Consider the following 27916-nt stretch of genomic DNA (forward strand, 5'->3'; position numbering starts at 1 on the left):
GGTTTTACCAAGGTGCCTGCCCCCCTAGCCAGAGTCCTGGGGGCTGCTAGATGCAGACAGTTTACATGGGGCCCTGTCCTGTAAATGATGGCAGAGTAAGGTGTGAGCTGAAGGCTCAATCACAAGCCACAATCTCTTGATTAGAGAATGTAGTGGCTCCGACTTACAGAAGGGGCACTTTAGTAAAATACGTTTTAGTCTAGGATTAACGCGGCGCTAGTACTATTACCTTTAACCCGGATTTTTGCTTGCGGGCCGAGAGCTGCGTGCAAAAATCAGCATTAAAATTTCCGTACTAACGGTAATACTGTGCACTTTTACTGCAGTAACGGTAATAGTGTGCAGGCCGCTGTATTCCTAGAATAACGGGGCCGAATTTAATCGGTCCCTTCATTTCCCAAATTGATTTGCAAGCTAATTACTAGAGCACTTTTTGCCATTTTGTGATGACCTGATTTTTGTATGAATAAATGTATTACTTCAGCTAATCTAGTAAATTTTATATTGAGTTTATTACAACAGATGGGGTTTTATTTTGTAAACATATTGAAGTAAATATATTTTAATTTTTTTGTGGAATATGGGCCTGATTTAGAGTTGCGCGTAAGTGCATTCGCGTAACGTAAAGATGTCTTGGTGCAAAATTGACAACTGTGCATGTTGTGTTTGGAGCAGCAGCCATGCAAGTATAGTACAAGAAGGGAGCTCAGATAAAGGTTAAGTATGCCTCTTTGAGATGCGTCTTATGGGTGTAAGTTTTGGAGTTAATGATTATGATGAGTGTTGCATCTTTGCTCCTGATGCATCTATATGCTAGATTTAAGGTTGCAATTTAATTTTCCAACTCAAAAAACAGACGTATGTTTGCTCAGATGGCATCTTTATGCTCAACTGTAAATCAGGCTCTATACAGAGAAAACAGGAAAATAGTGGAAACATTTCAAAAATGTGTCCCACAATTTAAGCAAATAGTGCAACCTCAGAAATGCACCCAAAACTGTAATTAACTACAATTCACCAGTGTCAGGTACCATAAGTATAGTTTACATTTGATTCAAATAGGAAAAAGAAATACATACATGCAAAAACTTCCAACCCTCTGTAAACTCATTCTGTTAACTTCTACACTGTCCCGCAAACTAGTGACAATACAATTTTTATCCTGGCTTAGTGGATAGCATTTGTGTCTCACAGCGCTGGGTTTGTGAGTTCGATTCCTGACCATGGCCTTATTTGTGTGGAGTTTGTATGTTCTCCCCCTGTTTGCGTGGGTTTCCTCCGGGTGCTCTGGTTTCCTGTCAAACTCCAAAAATATACTGGTCTGTGTGTCTGTGAGTTAGATTAAGTTCCAACGGGGCATGGACTGATGTGCGTGACAAAATTCTCTCTACAGCGCTATGGAATTGGTGGCACTATATAAATAAATAATGATGATGAAGGAATATATATTTTCACTCAGTCTATGGATACAACGGTCCTCATTCATGAAGCGCAGGGCAAGATACTTAGGTGGTGCCATGTGCCTCGATTTGGGCAAGTGCACCTAGATTTCTGACAAGGCACGCAGGTCTGCAGAGCAGGATGGTGACATTTGCAGAGGAGGAGAAGTTTGCACCCATGGGAGCAGTTGGGCGAGTGAGGGTACTCTTTGCACAGTAGGTGCACCAGGGCGCCTAATTTTGCAGAGCAGTACAAATCTGAGATTTCACTTTTGGGGGTTGTTCCTTGCTGTGCACAGCAACTTCCCCTCCACAGAAAGATTTGCTTTTTGCAACAGCTCTGACCTTGTGGAGAACAGGTCTTTTCCTACACTTTTAATGGGCAGATTTTGCATATTCTACTTGCATGTTAGAGCAGAAGAGAACTTTGCCCAATGTAAAAGAAATTTTCCAACATACAGAAGTGCCACATCTAATAAAGTTCAGGTATGCCATGGGGGAGGCCTTCACTCCCCTGATCAATTACATCCAAAAGGAAAGCTTAACTGAGAAACATGTTAGGAAAAAATGATAACTATATATTGTAAATTTAAAAAAAAGTATTTTAGATATGTTTGAATCAAAGTTGTGTCCATGAAGCTTAATTTGTCTATTTAACAATATCAGTTTCTATTTTCACTTTCTTCTACTTAGTGAACCTCTAGATCAGAGATAGACAACCGTTGGCTCCAGGGTTATATGTGGCCTGCTGAGCCTTACCCTGTGGCCCCCAGCTTCTTTCTGCTCTATTCGTCACCTGCCCTTTACCTGCCTTCTGCCCTGTCACCCGCAGCTCTTACTCTTTGCTTTATGCCCTACAAGCTTCTTCCATTGCCAAAACTCTTATAAATGGCAATAGTTTTCTTTAGGGATTGTGAGAATTCTGAGAGGAGTTTTAGGGTAAATGATTTTTTAAAAGGCATATGGGTTGGTTTGGGAGGAGGTATTGTGGGAGGTTAAGGAGTGTGTTGGTTTGAGTGGCATGTGGTGTCTCTTCCTTTCATTAAATGTATTCTTTTAAAACATACTAATTAGATTAAGAGTAATATGTGGCCCTTGACGTGAATCAGGTTGCTATCACTGCTCTAGATTGCTCTCAGCAGTCATTATACCATCTACTATTATGGCTTGTTCACACTTCTCAGAGAGTTAGTGCATGAAAAGTTCTTTAAAAGTAGAGGACAAATAGATTGTAATAATGTAGTTCACACCATTGGTTGCAGAATCTCACAGCGTGTTCTACTGATCATGAGCTAATGCCGTCTAAATAGAAAATGTACACAAATTGCCTGAAAAGTGCAGGGAAATTCATCTCAGCACATGTCATGTACTACACTCCAATAGAAGGATTTGAAAAAGCAGTGCATGAAAAACAAATAAAAAGGGTATGTAAATTGTATAAAATTATTGTATGGCTTATTACCCACTGGCATTCGGAAAACACCAGTATCAACGCATGTCAAATATCATCTCATATGACGTGCGGTGGTAACCAGTGTACTTGTAGTCCTGAAGAGGCAGCACACCGCAGTGAATATGGATAAAAGGCGCATGTAGCGTCAATAAGACACAATTAGATCACCACTGCTCACAAAGTTCCATCCCCATTTATATGCTCTTACTCATAGTTGCCTACTCTTTTGGGAGTTCTCCCGGACTCCCGAGAGAGCAGGCAAAAATCCCGTATCCAGCTGTCCCCGTTGTTCAAGATGGTGGGGGTGGAGCTAGACGCAGCATTGTGCTCCCCCGCCCCCCTGCTGCGATTGGCTAGAATTGCTTACGATTGACAGGGGTGGAGCATAACAGTGCACCACACATGGCCACGCCCCCCTCAACGGACACCCTCCCATACAGCTGCCTTCAAAAGTAGGTAAGTATGCTCTTACTAGTGTTACAAAATGCTGATTAAAGCACAATTTCTAATGTGAGAGGGTATGCATTGGTTACAATACATTACAACATGTACTGTATGTAAATACACACAGCACTCCAGTCATAGGTTTGCTCTTCATTTAGGCGTACCCCTGATTATGCAGCATATGTTCCTCAATAGCACACAGTGGGTAACAACCTTCATCTTAATAGGACATGAAATTACAAGATAGGATTAAGCAGTGCATGTCCAGTAGGCAAAGGATCAAAATAATTATCATCTCCAATATTCTAAAGGTCTTTGTTTAAATGTTAATAGAAATATGCAGAGAAGCGTTCATGCTGGGAGGTCCGCTGAGGGTAAAAGTACTGGCGATTGGACACTAATTAGCCCAGTCTGGATTTCTTTAAAAACAAAACAAAAATCATAAGGGCAAAAAAAACGTGGATTATGAAGAAGTTTGCAAAAAGTAAAAACATATAACCATATATGTATTACTATTAATATAACGTCTAATAATTCATATAAGACACAAGTGATACGGCCTTGTAACTTTATATGGTCACACCACTCCCTGGTGTATTATAATATCTTTATAATTTGTAGTATGTGGAGCGTTATCCTATATGTAATCATCCCCTGTAAATGGGCAGTGCACATTTGCATCTGCCAGTATACCTGGCATCTAAAATATATATTAGTGTGGTTTTCTTATAGTACGGTGGCCCTAACCATATAAATTCTGTAACTATTGTTTTGTATATTTACCTTCTAATCTAACATATGCACTTTGCCTGGAGCTGACGTGAATTCCCAGCAGTAGATGTACTATAGGTCCCAACATGCTCTACAACTCAGAGTTACCAGTGGTTCACAGAAATGTTGAGAGCTATAGGTTACCCAGAGATAAAGAGGCTGGGTTTACCTAATATACTCTTAGGGAACAGGATAGTCTCAGAATAGGGTACACAAAATCAAAGTAACTTCACTAAAATAGGAAAATAATTTCTCTCAAGTTTAGTCAGTTTCAGATATTGAGTAGTAAGGCAAAGTCTGATTACTAAAAAAAAAGACAAAAAAAATCTTTTTATCTGTTGATTAGAGCCTTAGGGGTATATTTACTAAACTGCGGGTTTGAAAAAGTGGAGATGTTGCCTATAGCAACCAATCAGATTCTAGTTATTTATTTAGTGCATTCTACAAAATGACAGTTAGAATCTGACTGGTTGCTATAGGCAACATCTCCACTTTTTCAAACCCGCAATTTAGTAAATATACCCCTTAGAGATGACACAGTTTGCTGAGAAAACAAGAGAGAAAAAGTCAAAGCGATCTTCAAAATAAAGAAAAATGCATTGACATGTTGCTGATTTACATCTGATATATTTCTATCTATCTATCTTTCTATCTATCTGTAACCCTTCGCACAACAATATATTGTTTTATAAGTGCTGTTTTATTGCCAACAATAGCACTCCAGTTCTTTTCAATTCTCATCAAAGGAGATAGGAAGACAAAACAAAAAAAACCAACAGAGGGATCTGCTGCTGACCGTTTCATGTCAGACTGCAGCCTTCCATTACTGTCAAGTTATTGCATCAAAAATGGATGTCTCATGCAATCTCAAATAACTCACACATGACACTTAGATCTCTATAGGGGTTTATACTGGGCAAACCAGAACCATACGGGCAGAAAACTGAAATGTGATGATGTCTGGATAACACCGTGGTATGTAAGACATCATATTGCAGACAATCTGTGCCAGCATTACTAAACACAAGTGTAAAAATTACAATTATAATCAGTGATGGAATTGGGCTGCCAGATCCTGGCAGTACAAGTGGGTGGTGCTTATATATATATATTGGCACAACTGTATCATTTTTAATCTACTGTATAAAACAGACTCATCCAAAACGCCTCCTCCAGCCGTGCACATGGTGGACGGCAGCACAAAGCCCATAGTTATCAACTGTTCCTGATTTCCAATTACAATCGAATTTTGCATATATAATGGGGTTCTCACTATTCCAATTTTCAAGGCTTTATACTTTATACTGTGGGGTAGATTTACTAAAACTTCTAAAAAGGAAAAGTGGAAAATGTCTAGACTGTACTTCATAAATGGCAGCTAGAATCTGACTGGTTGCTATGGGCAACATCTCCACTTTTCCATTTTAGAAGGTTTAATAACGCTACCACTGTGTATGAAAGAGGAATACCTAATATACAGTAAATTACATGGTAATAATATTCCGTATAGGGACAAACAATTACAATACGAGGTGAGACGGCACGGTACAGTAAACAACAAGCACGGTAACTCAGTAAGCTTGAAGCACAGCTAGAGAGGGGGGGGGGGGAGAGGGAAGATCCGCAGATGCCGGAGCCCAAGAGGGAAGGCGCGGATGACAGGGAGACTCCCAGAGGGGAGAGGAGGGAGCGAGAGGGGTCGGAGGGCAGAGGGTTCTTGAGGAGGAGGGCTAGGTAGCTGGAGAGCAGAGTTAGAAGTGGTGGAAACAGGAGGAGATATGGACCTGCTCAAGGGAGCGTACAATCTTAGGGATGACCTTTTACTTCCCAACCAGGAGGGGACAAGCGTTCAGCCTTTAATACTCTCCAAATAATGGGCACTTTTTTGGTTTCAGTTACCAAATCTGCCCCATTGATTGGGGCAGCATGTTGGGGACTAAACTTACTGCGTCAATGTAAGAAACTGGATGTGTGTAGAAATAATCATTGGCACTTTGGCAGTTATGCTTGAAACACTACAAGGACCAGAAAGAATCCTGCTTCAGCAACATAGTAGTACTACAGAAGTTACAATATCTACATTTACACTAAGCAGTGACTTGTTTTTATTGTACCAAGTTACTGTATAAATGTTTAACCCTTGATTCATGCTTCAGATTAGGCCTAGCCAACCTGTGCCTATCCAGGTGTTGTGAAACTACAAGTCCCAGCATGCCCTGCCAGCTATCAGATGACTATATTGTGGAAAAGCATGCTGGGACTTGTCGTTTCACAACACCTGGAGAGCCACAGGTTGGCCAGGCCTGCTTTAGACAAGAAGACATTTTATATAACAAACATAAGAATGAAATTATTTTCTCACCCAGCACAAATACAAGTTGTACAAGATGTGTGTTATATCAGCATCCTTGTGTGGCCTTTGTTTAGGAACAGATCACAGAACGTTGGACCTGGTTATCAAGGTTGACAACTGGATGGGTTCAGTCATTCTGCAATACTAGAGATCAGTCAAATTGCTACAAAATTTCACAGGAATCAAGTTTAGTGGTGTAACTGGTAATTTTCATAGGTGAAATTCAAGCTTTGATTTCCATTTGTGCGCCACCATTCAGTGGAATGCCATTCCGGACTGTAACTGTAAACTGCGCTGGAACAGATTGGTGGATGGTAATAATAAGTCGGGGCAGAACAAAACTGGAGGAACTATGGGTTGTAGAACATGATAGGGGGAATCTATCAGAACACTTATGGCAAATTCTACCGCATCAATTTGTGAAATCTGTCTGCAAAAAGTAATGAGGCAAATATTTACCAGGACAGGAATCTCCATGCAAGAGGCCAAAGTCATTTGAGGATTATAGACACTGTCCTCATGGCTACATTCTGCCTCTATTGTCTCCGTGGGCTCTCCATTTCACTCTATATAGAGTAGAGTACATATTTCATACTTGCCAACTCTCCCGGAATGTCCGGGAGACTCCCGAAATTCGGGTCGGTCTCACGGACTCCCGGGAAAGCAGATAAGTCTCCCGCATCCCGCAACTGCCTGGACAAAATGACGAGATTTGCGGTGAATCGCGCCATTGTGGCCCCGCCCCGGCGACAGAACAGCATTTCCGTCGCAGGAGGTGGAGCCAAAATGCTGCTCCCTCCCTCTAGTCACGCCCCTCTCCTGGACTGCATTTGCCGAAAGTAGACAAGTATGACATATATACAGCTGAACATAGTATTGTTGGATGGCAAAAGCATTTTGTGTCTCTTCTGCCCATGGGGTTAAACTCATAGTTGCAAATTACTCCAGTTTACTTTACAGAGATAATTGGATAATTTCCGATTTGCACACACTCCCTATGAAATGGTCTTATTACATCAGTTCCCAATATTTTTTCTATTTCATATATGATATGTTGAAAAGATGAGGTGGAATTGCTTAATACAATGTTGGTATCTCTTCAAAGATAGTAATACTGCCATGGAAGCCTGTATCTAACGCCTTGGATGAAATGTATATTTACCTCTAGAACGCCAGGTTTGTTATATTACATTGAACTTCTTTGAATAAAAATGCCGCTTAAATATCTTGTTGATTAAACTCTTTTTCAAATTGATGACATTTTCAAATGAATGAAAATTAAATTCAGATATCACTAACCAATAATTTAGACAACATAGATAGTTGTAGAGGGTAAACCCTCTTGTAATGTTTGTAGCTGCTCTATGGAACTATTATCCATATTTAAGAATTACATAGAAAGCATGTGCTTAAGCACTGAATACTAAAAGATATATATGGTGAGGATAATAAAAACAAACAACTGTTACATCTGGGCACATTACCTAAATTGCAGCTGCGTTCCAGGATACTGTTCTGCACAAAACTAATTTACAATTTCTCTGATTTGTAATTTGCTATGAAAAGAGCTAATTGTTTTTGTAAGATATGTTTCTCAGTCTTAAAAGTGACTTATAGGTTAAAAATAGTCACACACACACACACACACATATTCTGTAAAAGTAACACAAGCGGGTGCTTTACACATTGTATTCAAAACAATATTTTAATAAACAGCTAAAAGGATTTGACAATTAATGTGCATACCAGAAAAGAATATAATCAACACATTTATAGAAACATTGAACAGGAAAGACACCGGGGGGTACATGTATCAAGCTGAGAGTTTTCCGTCGGGTTTGAAAAGTGGAGATGTTGCCTATAGCAACCAATCAGATTCTAGCTGTCATTTTGTAGAATGTACTAAATAAATGATAACTAGAATCTGATTGGTTTGTCAAACCCACCGGAAATCTCTCAGTTTGACATATTTACCCCTGGAAATGCTTTTTTTTTTTGCTGCTCAGCAGCTCAGCATACAGTACCACAAGAGTTTCTGCAAAGCTTGAGTTGTATTAGGCCACGCCCCTTACACGTTTCATCACAATGACCTCATCAGAGGGCATAACCAGCAACTAACACATACATCTTTTATAGTATACGACAGCCAATAGAAGACATTGTATGTGTGTCTTAAGCAGTCCAATATCTAAACACATTCTAAAACAAACATGTCCCTTAAAATATGCAAACAGCATATAATATTTGTTTCTTTGCACATACATAGACACCAGGTTAATTGCAAGCAGAAATGACATAAACAAACAGTGTAATGTTACACAGAGAAAGGGAGCTTGGAGAGGTACCAGAGGTTGTGACTTTATACTTTGTGAGCACTATGGTATATTGGTAAAATGTATCCAAGGTTTGATATGTGTCTTATAAGGTGTATCTCAACCTATGGTGCACCTAGTACTAATTAGACAACGACTCAAAATAATATTGAGAGACTTACTGGAGACCAGTATTGTAAAGGGCAACTGGAGCATCCACTAGGCTAACCAGTATAGGGGGATCACCCTTAGGCTTCATATTAATGGTGTCTGGATAGGAATGAGCTCCTTTCCCAGTTTCCTGATACCACAACCAGGCAAAATAATCCATTGGATCAAAATGAGGAAAAGAAAGAAACTCTAACTTCAACTGACCAAAAACTTCAAAGTATCAGGAGCGTGTTTATTTAGTTCCAGCTTTTGACAAAATTTGTTGGGGTTCGTCCGAGAATATTATACATGCAAAGCATGGTGATGGTGTAGAGTATTTATGAAGCATCACGGCGGTACATCTAAAGCCCCAATATCTATTTTGCCATCTCAGATGGAAAACAATTATAAAAAGCTTTTTTCTTTGAATAAAGTATTTATCAATGTACCATATATTTAAAATATTTTCTTTTTTTGTCCAGATTTTTAGCTATTTTTCAACATATTATTTTGTTTATTTAATCTTATTAGTGGAACTGAAAGCCTAAGTCAAGGCTTCCAGCTACACTGCGACTGCACAGCCATCTATCTTGGTCACGCGTGTTCAGATCCCCAGAGACCGGGCCAGCTAAGCAGTGAGTTAACCTTTACCACTCCGTGCCAGAATCACACAGGCAACTGAATAACACCTTCCTCAGCGGGATTTATTAATAAATTGGGATACGACATTAGGGTTATCGCCACTTGTTAGTAAACAGGCCCTTAAATTCTAGGCTTTACATAGCCCTAACATTAGACCTTTCTTAAAACTGTACCTTCTGCAACTAGACCTAACATTAGACTGAGCTGTAATTCAAGCCAAAAAAAACATATTTTTAAAACAGGGCTCTGATCTCGTCTCCTCATATTCTATAGAGACAGGAAACTTTCAGAAAGCATCATTTTGTACAAAACATTTGATCGATAATGCAGACTGTACCTGAAGAAAAATCTGAGAAGGGAGTCAGCTTAAATTCATATCACAAAAATACAATAAAAAATATGTATTGTCTCTATACAACCTCTTTTCTTTATGAAGGTGCCACTTTTCATGGCTTTTCTACATACTTGCCCACTCCTGGGAGGGCAGGCTATCTCCGCATCCTGCCCACTTTCTAGTGAAGTGGGCAGGATCAGAGCCTCCACGACGTGATTCTCTGTGAATGGTTGTATTTTGGCCCCACCTCCAGCGCCAAAATGACACATTCACACCATTGCGCTGCAGAGGCGAGGCCAAAGTGTTGTGAATTCCCGTGCTCACCCCCCTCCCCTCTTGGAGGGGAAAAGAACAAAGTTGGCAAGTATGTGTTATGCTTTTGTACAAATATCACCAGGGGGTGAATGTATTAACTTGCGATTCTATGAAATCTACGATATTCGGCGACTTTGCCAACAGAATTTAAAATGGCACTTTATTTAAAGGCAAGTTTTGCCTTTAAAACCATTGCCATTTTAAAGTTTGCTGCCAAAATTGCCGAATATCGTTGATTTGCTAGAATCGCAGGTTAATACATTCACCCCCTGGTGTCTATGGCAATGCAGAAAGTCCCAGGTGTTCCTTAATTCTCTTCCCAGTTAAAGGTACACCCCCAGAATAATAAACATCAAACAGGTACCTAGCCAGACATGCTGTAGCAGCACTACTGTTTTGGTCATTAATTCACTCTGCATCAAACCTGGATTCAGTTAAAACATAAAAAGGGTGTTTAATTTAGGATTTCTGTGCATGTTTCTAATAACATTTTCAACTAATTAATTCAGTAAAAGAGAAACATGTCTTCCTATTAAGCATTCCAAAATGACAAGACAAACACTTTAGTAGCCAAAACCACCAATGTTCCAAAAATGTCAGTGTCGTTACCAAATGGAAACACTTCTAACGAAAATCTTTAGAAACTTATTGCACTGTAAAAGGTTCCAGAAACAGATTGACGGCACAGAGCGCAGTCACTCAATCTCCATTTGTTAGGTTAACAAGTATTCGCCACATGCATAGAGAGCTATAAAATGTATATAGAGTTATTTACAAATATGCAAACATTCCCCTTACCTGCATATGTCATTTTATGATTTTACGCACATAGTCATGCATACATGTGCCTTGTTTTACATGAATTTGTATGTATAGATGGCAGTGTCTGTGGGGGTATAATATTTTGCTTGTGATGGCAGAAGCTGGGTGTCAGGCTCATGTGCCTTTCTCCCACACACAAAAACAAGAATTCATTTTGCAGAAGAATATATTTCAATGAGATTCCCATGATAAGGGGACATTCCGTGGTATCAGGCGGCTGATCAGCCTCTTTTTTCACACAACAGGACAGGATCAGCAGGTGCCAGTGATGGGGAGTGATATACTTTCAATGGAATCATATTAACCATCCAGGTATATTTGATGTAGTTAAGCACATAGATATGTACACAAATACATATGTAATAAATATACTCAAAGTAAACACACAATAGTGAAACATGTAGTACAGACATTATGGGGTAAATGTATCAAGCTGAGAGTTTTAAAGGCGGGTTTGAAAGACCAATCAGATTCTAGCTATCATTTTATTAAGCACATTCTACAAAATCACAGCTAGAATCTGATTGGTTGCTATAGGCAACATCTCCACTTTTCAAACCTGCCGGAACACTCTCAGCTTGATACATGTACCCCTATGTCTCTTATTCCTACTTTCACTTAGGCTGGGTACACACTATGGAAAATTTCTCCTGATGCGATATCCTTAATTTTTTACCAGTGATCAGCATGACGATTCATGTGTACACACTAAACACATTTTACACGATTTACCTTCAGATCTGTGCTCTTCACCTGTCATAAATAGTTCACTGTATATGCCCTTCTTCCCCTTTACAAAACCTTTACATACGTAACTCATACTTACCAACTCCCGGGTCCCGGAAACTTGTTTCCGGGAGAGGGGCATGACTGGAGGGCGGGACGGGGCGGGACGAGGCCAATCGCTTCATTTTGGCCCCGCCCCCGCTAAAACGTAATTTATGCCGCGGGGGCGGGGCCAAAATGACGCGATTGGTCTCGTCCCGCCCCGTCCCGCCCTCCAAAATGGCGTGATTCCTGAGATCAGGATGCAGGAGAAATGCCAGCTCGCCCGACTGCCAGACTGACCCGAATTTCGGGAGTCTCCCGGACTTTCCGGGAGAGTTGGCAAGTATGACGTAACTACCTTATCTAAAAATAAATACACAAAGACATATAAAGTGGCTAAAGAAGAGCGGGACAGCTACCAGACTGATACCCAAAACCAAGCGTAAATATGGCGAACCGCCATGCTTCCACTTAAAATGGAAATTACCCTTAAATGTCTGGCTGACGCTAACCTGGCATCAGAGTGACTGCACCCCCTCTAAACTCACTTCCCTCCCTCACTGAGCCGGACAAGGCCCCTCCCCACTGAAGGAACAAGAGTTACCGTTTCTTTGAAGGGGACAGAGACCTGAGGCCAATCAGGATAGTGCCGTATGTACCAGCCGCTGATCGCAGTGCCTTCCTACCAACTGTGCCTGCTCTGTGGCGAGGGGGAAAATAGGTAAAAACAGGCACTAAATATCAAACCAGCACCAGGCGTTTATCTTGCAAAGCAGAATGAGGCAACCAGGAAAAGAGGGGACCTATAAAGGAACCCAAGACCCTCCCCTGAGACCATCATTGGTTGGGCCTGCAACCACAGTTAACCCATTCAAGGTAAGTGTAAGCTCGAATGCAAACACTGTCATTATTTAACTGCGTTCGTCTACAGGGACTCTCTTATAATAAGCATCTTCTGAAAAGATCCTGACTCTGCACACTCCATAGAGGTCTATGGACATGTACATACACACTGCAGAATTGGAATAACATCTTTCCATCGTTGTATAAGATTTTTAGCCCAGTTTAAAAATCAAATTAAATGATACAATGTGTTTTGGAACAATAATGATCCATCGTTGCAGTGTACACACTCTCAGGCCGAGCGGTCATTTACCATTTGATCGGCCCGATAATCTGCTGAAAACCCTGAAGTGTGTACCCAGCCTTACTGTAGGGGATGGTAGGGGATTATAACTTGAAGTTATAATCTTCATGGGATAAGCATTTCCAGCAATCACCTGAAAGTAGGTGGAGAGTAATTTTATGAGGACAATTCCCAAAACTGAAATGCAAGCACATATCTGTGTGCAAAACAGACAAATAGCAGCATTTGTGCATATAAATATATTAAGTGTCTTAACGTTCTGAATGCCACATAGAAGGTTTTCATTTACTTTAACTAGCAACATAAGTACATTTTAAGCATGAATATTATTTTTCTTAGCTACAAATCATCATCTCCTTTTCAAAATTCCTCTGGAGGTTGCAAAATATGGTTGCCAGTTACACAGACACAGGCTCACAACCCTCAGCATGTCATGTGCAGGCACAGCGGGAAAAATAGGGGATGGATCTTTTAGTACACAGAGCAGACAGAGCTCAGAGGGGCGTTCAAAAGCTTCTCTGCTCACTTCATCAAGTGGCTGTGGTTGCCATGTTACTCCATGACCTCGTGTGGATTTCTAAATCATTAGTAACAGAAAGAAAAAACATACCAAGGAAAATGGTAAACACCAACATACTTCTTATTGTCTGCCACAATGCTTTATGTTAAAAAAAGCTATGATGCTACTTCTCTCCTGGTAATATTGTGTCAGAAAGGATCAATAACAAAGCTGCATCAAAGCGCAAATTTGTAACATTGTGTACCTATTTTTTTTAGGGTGCCAAAATGACATGGTCCTGCCCCCAATATTCAGAGATGGACTATCCTTATTGTCTCAGTTCCCAATCATTAAATGTTGGGAGGTATTTCCAGGGGAAAGCATTGAGCAAAATAAAATAATTTTCAGCATTGGCCAATACGATATAGATATGTACACCTTTGTATAAGATAGAAAATGCTGTACTGTCGAGTATGACTTTAAAGTGGAACTTTAAAAATTACCCAACAGGAATAGGAAAAAAATATAAATTTAGTAGCAATTTCTGTTATGTATAAGTATGACCTTGTGGGTGTCAACAGCAAAAGCTTTAGGTTCAGTAGGAGATTGCCTCTTGAGCATCTTCATGAGAAGGCTCTATATTCAAATATTTTGCAAGAACATTATTTTCAAGTCGAAAGAACCAAAAAAACATTAAATTAGTTATCTCATCTCAATAGGCGGCCGTTCTTTGGCTCTTTAACCAAGTGTACATGTGCCTGTCTGGCTAACCAGTTTGGAATGGCTGTCCCTACGCTGGCATTTATACCAGAAATAGTGTGATAGGAAGCAAGACCGGCTTATTGAACTTGATTGATAAGAGTCCTGCACACACTTGAATCCTCCCTGGAGAGTAGGCCACCCTCCTGGAATCTGCTTTGCCTCTAAAGAGGGCGAGGCCTTGAGGACCAGATTCATGTCATCAGGCCTTACTAGGAGGGTCCTATAAACGGTTTACGTCATTGTGGCCCAGACACTTGCCCTGTGTACCTCCTCCTCTCTCGGAAAGAAGTCCAGAAAGTAGGCAAGTATTTTCTCTATTCCATCCCCCCGACCCCCTTTAAGTGGAACTATTATCAGGCAGCAAGTGATTTAGCCTGCCAGTGCTGAAAGTCACAGTGCGACCTGGCTCTCAGTGTCAGATTATGTAAGGGTTCTGGCAGAAGACTTCAGTTATTTGCTGTACAGATGGGGCATTCTTATTGAGAAGTAGACAACCCATTTTAAGTCTTACAGATTTGTGGACAGTGGAAAATGTTTCAGTAATTTATTAGTTATGCTTTATTTGTGGTTTTCTTTCTTGTTTAATGTAGCCTGGTACAAAATATCCACACTTCTTTTCTTGCAATACATTATTATTATAAACAGCAATATAAACCTTTTTCTCACCCTATACACTAATATAAAGAGAAGGGCACTGTGCTGAAGGTAATGTACATTAAATTAAGATGTTTGCGGAGAACAAGATGACTCACACACCAGGTTACTGGATGCACAGAGTGACAGGAAACAACCTTATATGTAACAGATGTGAAACCTCTTGTTATCTGGGACATCATTCAGGAATAATGAAATCTGAAATGTATGTGAAATTGATAACCTTGTGGTGAAAGAGAACATAGGCATTTTTCTTTAAGCGTGAGGATTGACATAAGTTTTGCAGCATAACACAACTCTTGGGGAGAAATAATAGGGTCCCTTGGCTTGGTAGAAATTAGTTTCCTGATTGATGAATGTCACAGCGCATCTCTGCAATGTTCCACAAAACATTTATTTTAACAGTGTAACCCCAGAGCAGAGGAATAATCAACCCACTGAGTCTAGTTGTAGCAATGTCTTTGCTCCTAAGTCTGTGCACAGTAAAAGATGAACAAGAGGTTTGCTACTGATAGTCAGGCCAAGGGGAGCTATCTGTAAAGTGTCAGTACGAGGGCTCAGAGAGCTTCATTTGTTGCTCACAAGCTCTGCTGTTTACTTCGCTATTTATTTCAAATCGACTTGTATATAGAACATTAAATATAATAGTGGGCCTAGGGCTGCGGGGTAACATAATACCCATTTGCAGAGGGGTAACTTTGTTGTGTGTATTTTTGGGTCTTGCTTGCTGGGGGGGTAGAGTCTCTGGAGTGTGTCCGGGCCCCGTTGGACACCAGGGGGTTCAAATAGACCCTTTTAAGGTTTTCTCTATGTGGACTCAATTATCTGGAAATGTAATGTTGCCTTCCGTTGGGCCCAGGGACCAGGGGGCGCCACTAGTGCATGATATTCTTGGCCCATTTCTGAAACTGGTTCTGCTGGTTATTCTATGCAGTAAAATCTCCAGTAGAATAGTTCCAGATCGCTTTTAATTCTCTGATACATGTTTCTGGCGGCTAATCAGTAAATTACATGGAAGTAAAACAACACTACAGAGGTCTAATAGCCTTGATTTTCTGTCCTTCATATTTCAAGCATTTTAGATTGTAGAATTGTCATTGATGTTGAATTATTGATGTTGATCAAGGAAGATCAATGTTGTATAACAATAAAAGAGTCTGGTGATACATGGCAGTTCTGGCTGTAATATTCATCATGGCTGTGTATAGAAGAATTATACATAGTATTGCTTTATGGGAGTCTTATAAATATCCACCATAGGCACATATTATCTAAAGGAAACTAAGTGCTGCCCAAACTGTGCTTAGAAGTTTTATTAATAATGATTTTACAATTAGATAGATAGATAGATAGATAGATAGACAGACGGATAGATAGACAGATAGATAGATAGACAGATAGATAGCTAGACAGACAGACAGCTAGATAGCTAGATAGATAGATGGACTGATAGCTAGATAGATAGATAGATAGATAGACAGATAGATAGATAGACGGACTGATAGATATATAGATAGACAGACAGACAGCTAGATAGCTAGATAGATAGATGGACTGATAGCTAGATAGATAGATAGATAGATAGATAGACAGATAGATAGATAGACGGACTGATAGATATATAGATAGACAGACAGACAGATAGATAGATAGACGGACTGATAGATATATAGATAGATAGATAGGTAGATAGACAGACAGACAGATAGATAGACAGATGATTAGATATTATTTTGTTTATTCTTTTAAAAATTTAAGGACATACTAACAAACATGAAGGGCTTGATTCAAGTTCAGATGTACGTTAATTTGTGTAGCGTATCTTGCGTGAAATAGCTCTGTAAATGCTCAGAAATGGACCTTAAGAAAATGAACACAATTGCACACAATTCATGTCAGAACGCAAATGACACTTACGGCTGCCTCCGACTTGAGATGCTCAATGCGGGAGGGATGGGAGGATACGTAGGGGCGTTCCAAAACAGATGTGGTCAATTCAAGTCCTGGGTTTCTCACAAATGCGCTTGTTTCACCTTTGTCATTTGCTCCAGCCGTAGGGCAGAGGTAAGCGCTGATTGATAGTAATGACTGGTACGGCATAGTCTTTGGTTTAAAAGCTACACTTATGCCTACTACTAGATAGCACAGAACATGTGTATGCAAGATAGATGATAAAAAGGCATTCTATGTATAGTATGCTTTAAAAGCATATTTATGTATTTAATGTAAAAAAATAATGTATAATTATTTTGGTATCTATATTTTTATTACTGATTGCACTGTTGATAGCTCTTCATTTATTTTAGAATATACATTTAGTTATGCGTTCTGATGTGACCTTATAGTGCACATATGATTGTGCGTATACTGCAGTCTTTCCTCCTGCCTATGTACGTGCAGACAGAGGGTACTTACACCCAGATACGCCTGGGTTTAACTACGGTCAGAACTATGCCCAAGTTCTGTGCCTTTTTTTTTTTTTAAAAAAAAAGGAACTTATCTGCAAGTTACCTTCTGACTTGAATCAGGCCCAAAGTACAGCTCACATTTTTCTCCAACTTTTGCTCCTCTACAGTAGTGACAAGCATAGAGACAAATTGTAATATCCGCTTCTGTCTATTTGCTTCATGTTCTACACAAATGTAAACATTTCAAATGCTGCTGCAAGCCCGTGTAAACTCATCTGTTTAAAAAACACATTTCTGAAAACTTAGAAGCATTTATTACCGTTGACACAGATGACAAATGACAAAACGGTGTGTCTAGGAAGTGCGGAATGATGTACAGCCTGCTCACTGTGTAGTAACCCCTAGTGTGCACACGGCGGGCAAGAAATGAACCAACCTCTTTGCATATTGAATGCCTTGAGAAGAACTCCACACCTCCTCCATATGGCTTCACAACGCAGCTTAGCAGCACAATGCTTTCTTGTTAAAAACCAGCGCGATAATTAGCTGTCTTGCTCTGGGCTATTTGCTCAAATGATGTGATCACTTTGTGCAGGTTTTTCTGGTAAAGTCTATAGGTCAAAAGTCTACAACTGGAGACAGTTCTTGGAATGCATAAAGCACAAATACTTCAGTTATCATATTTGAAAATGAAATAGGACAGCTGTTTAGAGGAATTACAGCAGGACACTTCCAGCAGAATCTATGGGCATTAGACTGGTATATCTATTAGCATGATAGCGTGTAAACAGTGCACAGCACAAAACATTGGTACAGGTGACTTGAAACTCTTAAAACAAACAGGACCACTGTTCAGAAATGAATACAAAATACAGAGTTACTGGCCAAATAACACACTTAATATTAGACCTCCCATCTGTCCTGTTTTCAGTGGGACTATCCTGATTTTAGGGCTCTGTCACGATTTTACGACTCTGTCTTGATGACATCAAGACCATAACTTAGAATTCTAGCGCCTGGGGCGAGAAAGACAAATGCCGCCCCCCAAGCCCTCAATGTCAACCAAATTAGCCTAAAATAATCCTAAATTGCGCCCCCCCCCTTCAGCGTTGCGCCCTGGGCGGTCACCCCTGTTGTACAGCCCTAGTTACGGCCCTGCTTGATGTCCCACCGGAGCCATGTTTGTCCCACGGGTGGGAATGTAGGGGGAAGGGAGATATCTAATAGGTCGCCTGGCTCTTTACAGCACTCGGCAGCCCTCTGGGGGCATGGCCAGGCCTCCACTGTGACATGCCACACCCTCTGTCCTGCTCCCGACGAGTGTCATGTAGGGAGGTATGAATTAATGGTATGAGAAACTGTTTTGGAGACTGTTTTGTAGGCAGGATCTATATTACCCTCTGAATGGAATTTAATGAAGACCTTGAGGTAAATGTATCAAGCTGAGAATTTTCTGGTGGGATTGAAAAGTAGGGATGTTGCCTATAGCATCCAATCAAATTCTAGCTATCATTTTGTAGAATGTACAAAATAAATGATAGCTAGAATCTGATTGGTTTTTCAAACCCGCTGGAAAACTCTCAGTTTGATACATTTACCCCCTTATGTGTTTTCAAATCATTGTACATTTGCAGACCTGTTTTTCACAGATAGCTGCCTAATGCTGTCATTACATAGTAATCTGTAACGCAACAGCACGTGTTCCCCCTTACAGCTCCTGAAAACTAACACGCTGAAGTAAACACGTACAATTAAACAAATGCCTTGTTTTCACACTAACGGTGCACGTTGCACGTTATTGATACCACCCGGGGAGAATATGCTGATTTATTTTGATGTCTAATTACAGGAAGATTTGTGGGCTATAACTCTCTTTTTTAATTCCTCTACTAATGAGGTCACTTGCTTAAACTTCCTTAATAAAACAATACTAGAACCATACCATTATTATTATTCATAGATATTTTCATGGTCATTCTTTTATTCGCTATTGCGAAACTAATTACAGATGTGCAAGGTACTTATAAACCTTGCTTGCAGGTAACGTACCCACAGCGAGAGCAGCTGGGGAGCTCGGTACAGAAAGCCATGATTCACTGAAACAAACACTTCATTGCTTTAAACACAAGTCTTTATGGCATAAATATAGTCAATTTCAAACAAAAGGTTTTACTGTGTGAAGAATGAACAATACAAAGGGCACTATTTCATTAATCCATCATTATATATAAGTTTTAAAGAAAAGTGAAACTTCTGCAAGTGCATCTAGGTATATATGTAACTCTGTTTACTACAAGGAGGGTACCACTGCACTAGGTATCGCTATTCCAGTATCAAAATATAATTACAAATGTTAGAATAGTTTACTGGGTGGTGCACTATTACACAAATAGCTATTATTGAAGCATGAAGAGGATAGGAAGAATTGTGTATTGGAAGGCACTCAGCGATCTACTTGTTAAAAATAAAAAACTTGTACTTTATTAATATACTTAAAATAGACCTCCTAATTGAATAGCGAAATATTAAAGTGACTAAAGTGAATTAAAATAGCAAATTAAATTGCTATGCCCTGCTACTTGTTATCAATATATATATATAAAGCTAATCTATATATAATAGTCACTCGTCTTCTAATTATATATGACTACCTAAGATACCATTGCAACTGAAAATGTATGCTGTGTGTACTGAGGTTATCTTTATTGGAACCAATGGTCATATGATTATAGTTGACACAATTTATAAGGTAATGAGCTTATATATTGACTCAAACCTCTGGTGATGTAAGGAACATTTTATTATATAAATATATTCTCATGTTTATATAAGCTCACACCAAGTTGAGTATTGATATATGTTATTATTAAGTAGTATTTCTGGGGCTAAAAGGAACTCTGACTAATGTTGATTAGTTTGTATAATCTAGTAATCCTTTGTCCCTGTAATATACTACTGAACTGCTAACAAACAGGCGCTTGATATGTCTGTAGTTCTCCTGCTAATATTGATAGTGCCGTTTGTGCAGTCCTGCATACACACACCAGTGGACTGCTACCAATCAAGCACCTGATATATCTGTTAGTTCACCTACTAAATAGCGGTAGTGCCGTTTGGCAATCATACACACACACATACATTTAGATTAATAAATGACCCATACAAGGGTGAGTGATAGTTAGGTTAATACAGGTAGCAAGGAGTGAATATTTGCAGCAGCAGGGTAAACGCCAACGCGCGTTTCGCTACATGCTTTTTCAAGGCAACCAGAAGTGAGGAAGATTGAGAGTATTTATGCAGCTGTTCACGCCCACTGCTCTGACGTGTCACTCTACAATAGGCGGAGACTCCGTGTCTCATGATTTCCGTGATTGATAGTTGAAGTAACCTATCCTGTTGATAGAATTTATGTTTAGCCATTCCCAATGATAGAGGATTGGGGGATCTATGTTTTCCGTTTGTCAGCATGTAAACAAACACTATGTGAATACTGAATTGAGATTTCTTGAACTGTTTCAGTTAATTTAAAATACTACAGCAGTCTAAATAAGGGAATGAATCTCCATATAATATGGTAAGTATGTGATGATATTTGATCCTATGCATATAAGAATTAAAATTAAAGCTTATTATACATATGTGTTTATGTGATGATATTTGATCCTATGCATATAAGGATTAAAATTAAAGCTTATTATACATATGTGTTTAGATAACACAGATTATGTAGAGTATGTTATTGATAATTACTAAGCTAATACCATAATCCAGCAATGCTTAATCCCATTAACTCAATTGATATATTCACTGTGCATACATTTTGTAATGTGTGAAATTCTTATTGTATTTATACATTCTAGATTAAACTAGATTGAGATTTGTCCATATTAAACCCTTCAAGATCTGAATGGATCAAAGTGAAAAAGATATATAGTGAAAATAAAATAAATAAAATAAAAGTGATAAATATGAAGCCCATAAAAATTAAACTATTAAAATTAATTCATAAATTGTGAAATTAACGGTTAGATGAGCCCATGTTAAAACATAGAAGAGGGCATTTAAGGTGAGACATTTGGACTACATATGGTCCCTATAATATAGTTACTCTATTAAGTGGACAAATATTTCAAGTGATTAAAGATTGGTATAAAACTATACCTACAGTTTGTGAAAATATGGTTAAATCTTGTATAAAAAGATAGACACCCAACAAGCATTATAATTATCCTCATAAATAGACCATAAAGTTATTGGAATCATTGAGTCCATTTGGGATCAAACTATTCATCATGAAAATTTGTCTTGCTTCTCGTTTAAGGAGTTCCTGTTGAAAATTGCCACCACGGATTCCCAATGAGACCTTTTCCATGGCAAAACCTGATAATAGTTTGGGGTTACTGCTATGATGTAATAAAAAATGTTTTGCCACAGTTGTCAAAGGTTTAAATTTATCTTTATCCCGAGAGGCATTTTTAATATTATTTACGTGTTCTAAGAGGCGTTTCTTGAACGGCCTACTTGTCATACCAATATATTTCAACCCACACGGGCAAGTTAGACAGTATATCACACCGATAGAGTTACAATTCAGAAACTCAGTTATTCGCCAAGTTTTAGAGTAGCGGTCAGTATATTCTTTAGTTTGTATACAATATTCACACGCCTTACATGTGCCACATTTAAAGAATCCTATAGTTGTCTTAGGAATCTTATTGTGGGAACTGAAATGGCTGTGTACCAATTGGTCTTTAAGATTTCTAGATCTTCTTCAAGACATGGAGACTTTGTTAGGCAAAATCTGATTTAGATCCTCATCTAATAATAATACGTTCCAGTGTTTCTGAAAGATCTCTGAAATAGCCTTCCATTCGTTACAGAATGATCCAATCATTCTAACTCCAGAGTCCTGAACTTTATTTTTTACAGATGGATATATTAATGATTCTCTATCTGTTTGTTGGACCGAGTGTACTGCTTTCCGTATAATTTTATTACTGTACCCCCGCCGTTTTAATCTAGTCTGCAATTCCTGAGATCTTACTTGAAAAGTATTGTCATCTGAGCAGTTACGTTTAGTCCTAAGAAGTTCACCCTTAGGGAGACCTCTAAGGACAGGGGGAAAATGGGAGCTGGTATAATGTAACAAACTATTCGTAGCTGTGGACTTCCTATAAACATCAGTACAAATTTTACCTTCTCTATTAATTTGTATTTGTAGGTCAAGGAAATTTATAGTGTTTTTATGAATATCTGAAGTCAATTTCAAATTGAGATTATTGTCATTAAGAATTTCAATGAATTCCTGAAACATATTTTCCTGACCATCCCATAATATTAGTATGTCATCTATATAGCGAAGCCATAATAGTATATGGTTCGTATATTGTTCATTTTCATCATTAAATACAAATTGTTGTTCCCACCAGCCGAGAAAGATGTTAGCATACGTCGGTGCACAAGATGTGCCCATCGCAGTCCCTCTGATCTGAAGATAGAATTTATCCTCAAATAGGAAATAGTTCTTTGTCAAAACAAAATCAAGAAGTTCAATCAGAAATGTATTGAATTCACTCTGGATCTTCATGTCTAAAAAATGTCGAAGTGCCTGGATGCCATATTGATGTAATATATTTGTATACAGGGATTCCACATCAAGGGATGCCAACATGGTTTTGCTATTAACTGATAAATCATTAATTTTGGATAGTACATCCAAAGTATCTCTTGTATATGAGGGCAAACTCGTTACAAATTCACGTAAATGTTGGTCTACAAACTGACTGGCTTTTTCAGTCAGACTTCCAACCCCTGAGACTATGGGTCTCCCTGGTGGAACCTTGTCATTTTTATGAATTTTCGGTAGAGCATATAAGGTTGGAATAATTGGATTTGCTACCTCAAGAAAATCAAAGTCCATTTTCGATATTATTCCATTGTTGAAAGCTCGTTTTATTAAATTCATATACATTGACAAGAAGTTGGCAGTGGGGTTAAAAATAAGTCTTTTGTAGCATAAGGGATCATCCAATTGGCGATATATCTCAGCCTTATACATTGATATTGGCCATAGGACAATATTCCCCCCTTTATCCGAGGGTTTAATCACTATGTCCTTCCAAGATTCTAAATCCCTTAAAGCATTCCTCTCTTGTACAGTGAGATTACATTTAGATTGTGAATATTTGATTTTACCCATTAATTTGTCAAGATCCCTTGATACTAGATCCCTGTATATTCTAACTTGTGGGCATATTGACAGGTCAGGAGAAAATCTAGATTTCTTTTTCAGTTGTAATTTTGCTGTATTTGTGACTGTTAATAAACATTGACCAGAATTGGTGTCTAATTCTTGCAGAGTTTGTAAAGCTTGTCTCTCCTCCTCAGTTTCTAGACTGAGTATTTGTACAGTAGCATCATTCATATCAGGATTGAGTCTCTCTTTATTACCAAAGAATTTTTTAAGGAGAAGTTTTCTAGTAAAAAACGCAAGGTCTTTTTCCCATTCAAATCTGTTGAACGTTTTATTTGGGGAGAAGGTTAAACCCTTACTCAATACTTGAATATGTGCAATATCAAGTGGTTTGTCTGACAAATTTATAATTCTCAAAGTGTCTTCCATTATCTCTGTCGTCTGTTGTTCCTTCGAAATGTTTGAAGACCTTCTAATCCTTCCATCTGCTTCCTCTTTTTGTCTTTGGATCTTGCCCCTCCCCCTTCGTATCGGTTTGTGGGTACATGGCCCCCTACTTCTGTGACTGCACAAACGGCACTATCAATATTAGCAGGAGAACTACAGACATATCAAGCGCCTGTTTGTTAGCAGTTCAGTAGTATATTACAGGGACAAAGGATTACTAGATTATACAAACTAATCAACATTAGTCAGAGTTCCTTTTAGCCCCAGAAATACTACTTAATAATAACATATATCAATACTCAACTTGGTGTGAGCTTATATAAACATGAGAATATATTTATATAATAAAATGTTCCTTACATCACCAGAGGTTTGAGTCAATATATAAGCTCATTACCTTATAAATTGTGTCAACTATAATCATATGACCATTGGTTCCAATAAAGATAACCTCAGTACACACAGCATACATTTTCAGTTGCAATGGTATCTTAGGTAGTCATATATAATTAGAAGACGAGTGACTATTATATATAGATTAGCTTTATATATATATTGATAACAAGTAGCAGGGCATAGCAATTTAATTTGCTATTTTAATTCACTTTAGTCACTTTAATATTTCGCTATTCAATTAGGAGGTCTATTTTAAGTATATTAATAAAGTACAAGTTTTTTATTTTTAACAAGTAGATCGCTGAGTGCCTTCCAATACACAATTCTTCCTATCCTCTTCATGCTTCAATATATGTAACTCTGACTGACTATGATATTGTGTGATAGTCCCATTAATAACACGTATACACTCAGCCCATTGTCGACACTAAAGCTGGTTTAGCACGAACTGTTCAGTTTGATCACAACATAACAGAATCTGCTACTCCAGACATATGTGTGACCGAACTGGTCATATTCAGTAACTCAGGGTTGGGTTGAATGACCAGAGCACATAGACCTACTGAAAATGGTCAGTTAATAACCACTGACAGATTGCAGCCATTGGCCAACTGGCTTTTTATGTCACAAATGATTCAATCTCATTTTATACTAATATATTTTGCTGAGGAAACACCACAGACACTTCAATTCTGGGCCAACAATTACACTGTGTGTCTGGCTAGCTTAAGTCATGCTACATGTGCCATTTTTGATAAAGTGTATCCATGCTACTCATGCTGCATGTCGCTGTACCTAAAGGGTTATCTTTAATGGAGCATTAAATGAATGATCAATGCAATAAGGTCATCATAATGCAGGAAGCCTGTATCCACACCTTACTGCATGCTGCATTTACCTACTAGAGGCAATACTGGCTGATAGAGGTATTCTAAGTCACATACCTACAGTTGTAAACCAACTTGTGTTTAGGCTAAGCTCTTCTAATTCCCATAATATGTTCTCTCATTTCATATATAATGGTTACCCTCCCCCAATGGGGTGCAGCCAGTGAATAAATATTTTTTTATTATCTCAAGGAGATTTGGGTTGTATGACTACAAATCTACATGACACATGTGTGTGCTATTCTACTGAAACTGTTCACAGCCAAACGCAGATACGAAACTCCGTATGACAGGATAAAATGCCTAAACGGCCTAAATGTTCTGTGATTACACACAAGGCATATCTGTGCCGCTATTTTACTGTTTGATTTGGAATGTGGATGCAATAAAGTGTTTACCTGTATTCTATTCCAAGAAGCAATAACTTTTTATGGTGGATTAGGCTAGGTTCACACTGAAGAATGTTCTGACTGATGTGTTACAACGACTTTACTTTCCACCGAAGGTACAATCGCTCGGATCATTACTGCGCACACACTAGTCATGTTTTAGACGATTAACGTAAGACCAACCGTCCGGGCAGCAACTTTTTACAGCCATATTGTCGTAAGCAAAGATTTGATTTTCGTACACACTAAAACGACATATAAGGTATGTATGAGGACGTACATACACACACCCCAAAAGGAGTCGCAGCTCGAGGAAGTATCGCCAGTTGCTCGTGGATCGACCTGAAATTTATACACACTACATGATCATTAGGTGATTGGGAGGAAAATATGAAACAGTCTGACCAACCAAATGAGCCGACATTCGACACTTTGGGATGACTTTTGACCATCGTGTCATTATACACGATGGTATCGGATATGTCACCTGATTGGCCAAATAGTTGGACAAAAAAGCTCCAGTGTGCACCTAGCCATAGCACGTGACTGTGTAAAGAACACAAAGTTGGTTGGAAACTATTGAAAAAGCGATTTCCAGTAACAATTTTACTAAAGACCGAAAGCCGCGATGATCATGCAGATATTGCTCCTGTGCACCAGCTATGTTCCTCTATTTTCAGAAATCCTATCTACTGCACAGCTCTGATGGAGAACAAATTAAGATGCATTTGGTTTGGTGAGAGCTAGTGGGTCTCTATTTACTCTGCAACCCTCTTTGCAACTGTATAACATTTGGACAGAGGCCTACATGGTACACTGACACGTACAGAGATTGCTAAAAAAAAAAATGGGATGCATGCTCTCATTTTAATGCCTCTGGGTGGGGTATATAGTATTGTATAATGAGAAATAGGTATAAAGATAATTATATGTATACTACTATTATATTCTTTATATCCTCTGGGGCCCATAGATTTTAATCTCCCCCACCAGCCTGTGTGCCTATATGAAATGTAAAAAAAAACTGGAAAAAAACAAACTTCTAAGCTCATTAAAATGCAAGTAAAGCCATCAATCAAAATTAATATGAATCAAACACTGTGGGGTCTATTTATTAAGCTGTGATGAGCCAAAAATCTAGGGAAAACAGCTGTTTTCTCCAGAGAATGGCTATCAAGTTTTTCTTTCAAATCAGCCGTACATGTGCAGTAGCCATTGGAAGGAGGTTTTACTTACTTTAGGAGGGGGGAGGGGGTTGCCCAGGATCGCCTGTAAGACTTAGCTTGATAAATACCAGCGGCAGTACATTTTATATCACTGTGGTACGAGGCAATCCAAGATGATAATTACTGATGCCCACTATTCACCAGTTATAAATAGAAGCCTATGTATTACTGAAATAAAAAATATTGACCAGTAATAATCAGTGATGTGCCATTAAATTAAATGACAATTCCAATTTTTTTTTTACCTATATCGTATCCCAGGAGGATACTGTTCTAAATATATGGAATATCATTGCATCTTAGTATATATCTGAAAACATAAATTATGTGATGTAGTAGTAATTTAAGCAGGATGCCACTAGAGCAATTGGCAACAAAGAAAAAGTGGAGCCTATTCAATACTTACACAATATTTCAACATATACATTGGAGAAAAACATGTTAACACAACAGAAGTGATTCAATGAATGAATGTGCCCACTCCAAAATGATAATATTCAGACCCACTAAACAAAATTTGAATCTGAGCGCGGGAGGAGACATGGCGTGATGACGTGTGTTTTGGCATCATATGATTGGATGGGCAGCTACTAACCAACAAGCGGATAACAAAAACCCATGGTAAACTTATTTTACCATATTATCACTGCTGGATGGATAAAAACTTTTACCTGAGTCTACAGCATAAGAATAAAGCTAACCAACTTAAAATGGCGGCAGAGGAGGGGTTTGAAAGGGAGGAGCCTATCTGGGACTGCTAAAGGTGTAGAGGAGCCCTGGGGTAAACTGCAGCATGTAGCAGCTCCACGGGGCTCAAGCTGGAGGGAAGGGGGTCTGTGCTAATTTTTACTAATTTTATCACGTGTTCACAGAGTACCATGTATGTATACAGAAGGCATTTACATGTTTAAAATAACTAACAGAACATTTATATACAGGCTCTCTAGGGGCTTCCTCTGCACGGTGGATGCAAATGTTTTATATTTTTAGGTGAGCTTTGCCAGAATCAATGAAATAATAAGGGCAGAACTTAGATAACACTGCTAACTGATAATGATATATTACATTTCCACAGCTGAAACATTACAGAGAATTTATCGCTTAA

At 38.7% G+C, this 27916-nt stretch overlaps 1 protein-coding gene across 12 annotated transcripts in view; it reads right to left on the minus strand.

Moving 5' to 3' along the window:
* TENM3 (teneurin transmembrane protein 3) overlaps positions 1 to 27916 on the minus strand; it is a 763547-nt gene that overhangs the window by 358172 nt on the left and 377459 nt on the right. The window lies entirely within an intron of this gene.

The sequence above is a fragment of the Mixophyes fleayi genome, chromosome 1 (genome assembly GCF_038048845.1).
Source record: "Mixophyes fleayi isolate aMixFle1 chromosome 1, aMixFle1.hap1, whole genome shotgun sequence".
Lineage (NCBI taxonomy): Eukaryota > Metazoa > Chordata > Amphibia > Anura > Limnodynastidae > Mixophyes > Mixophyes fleayi.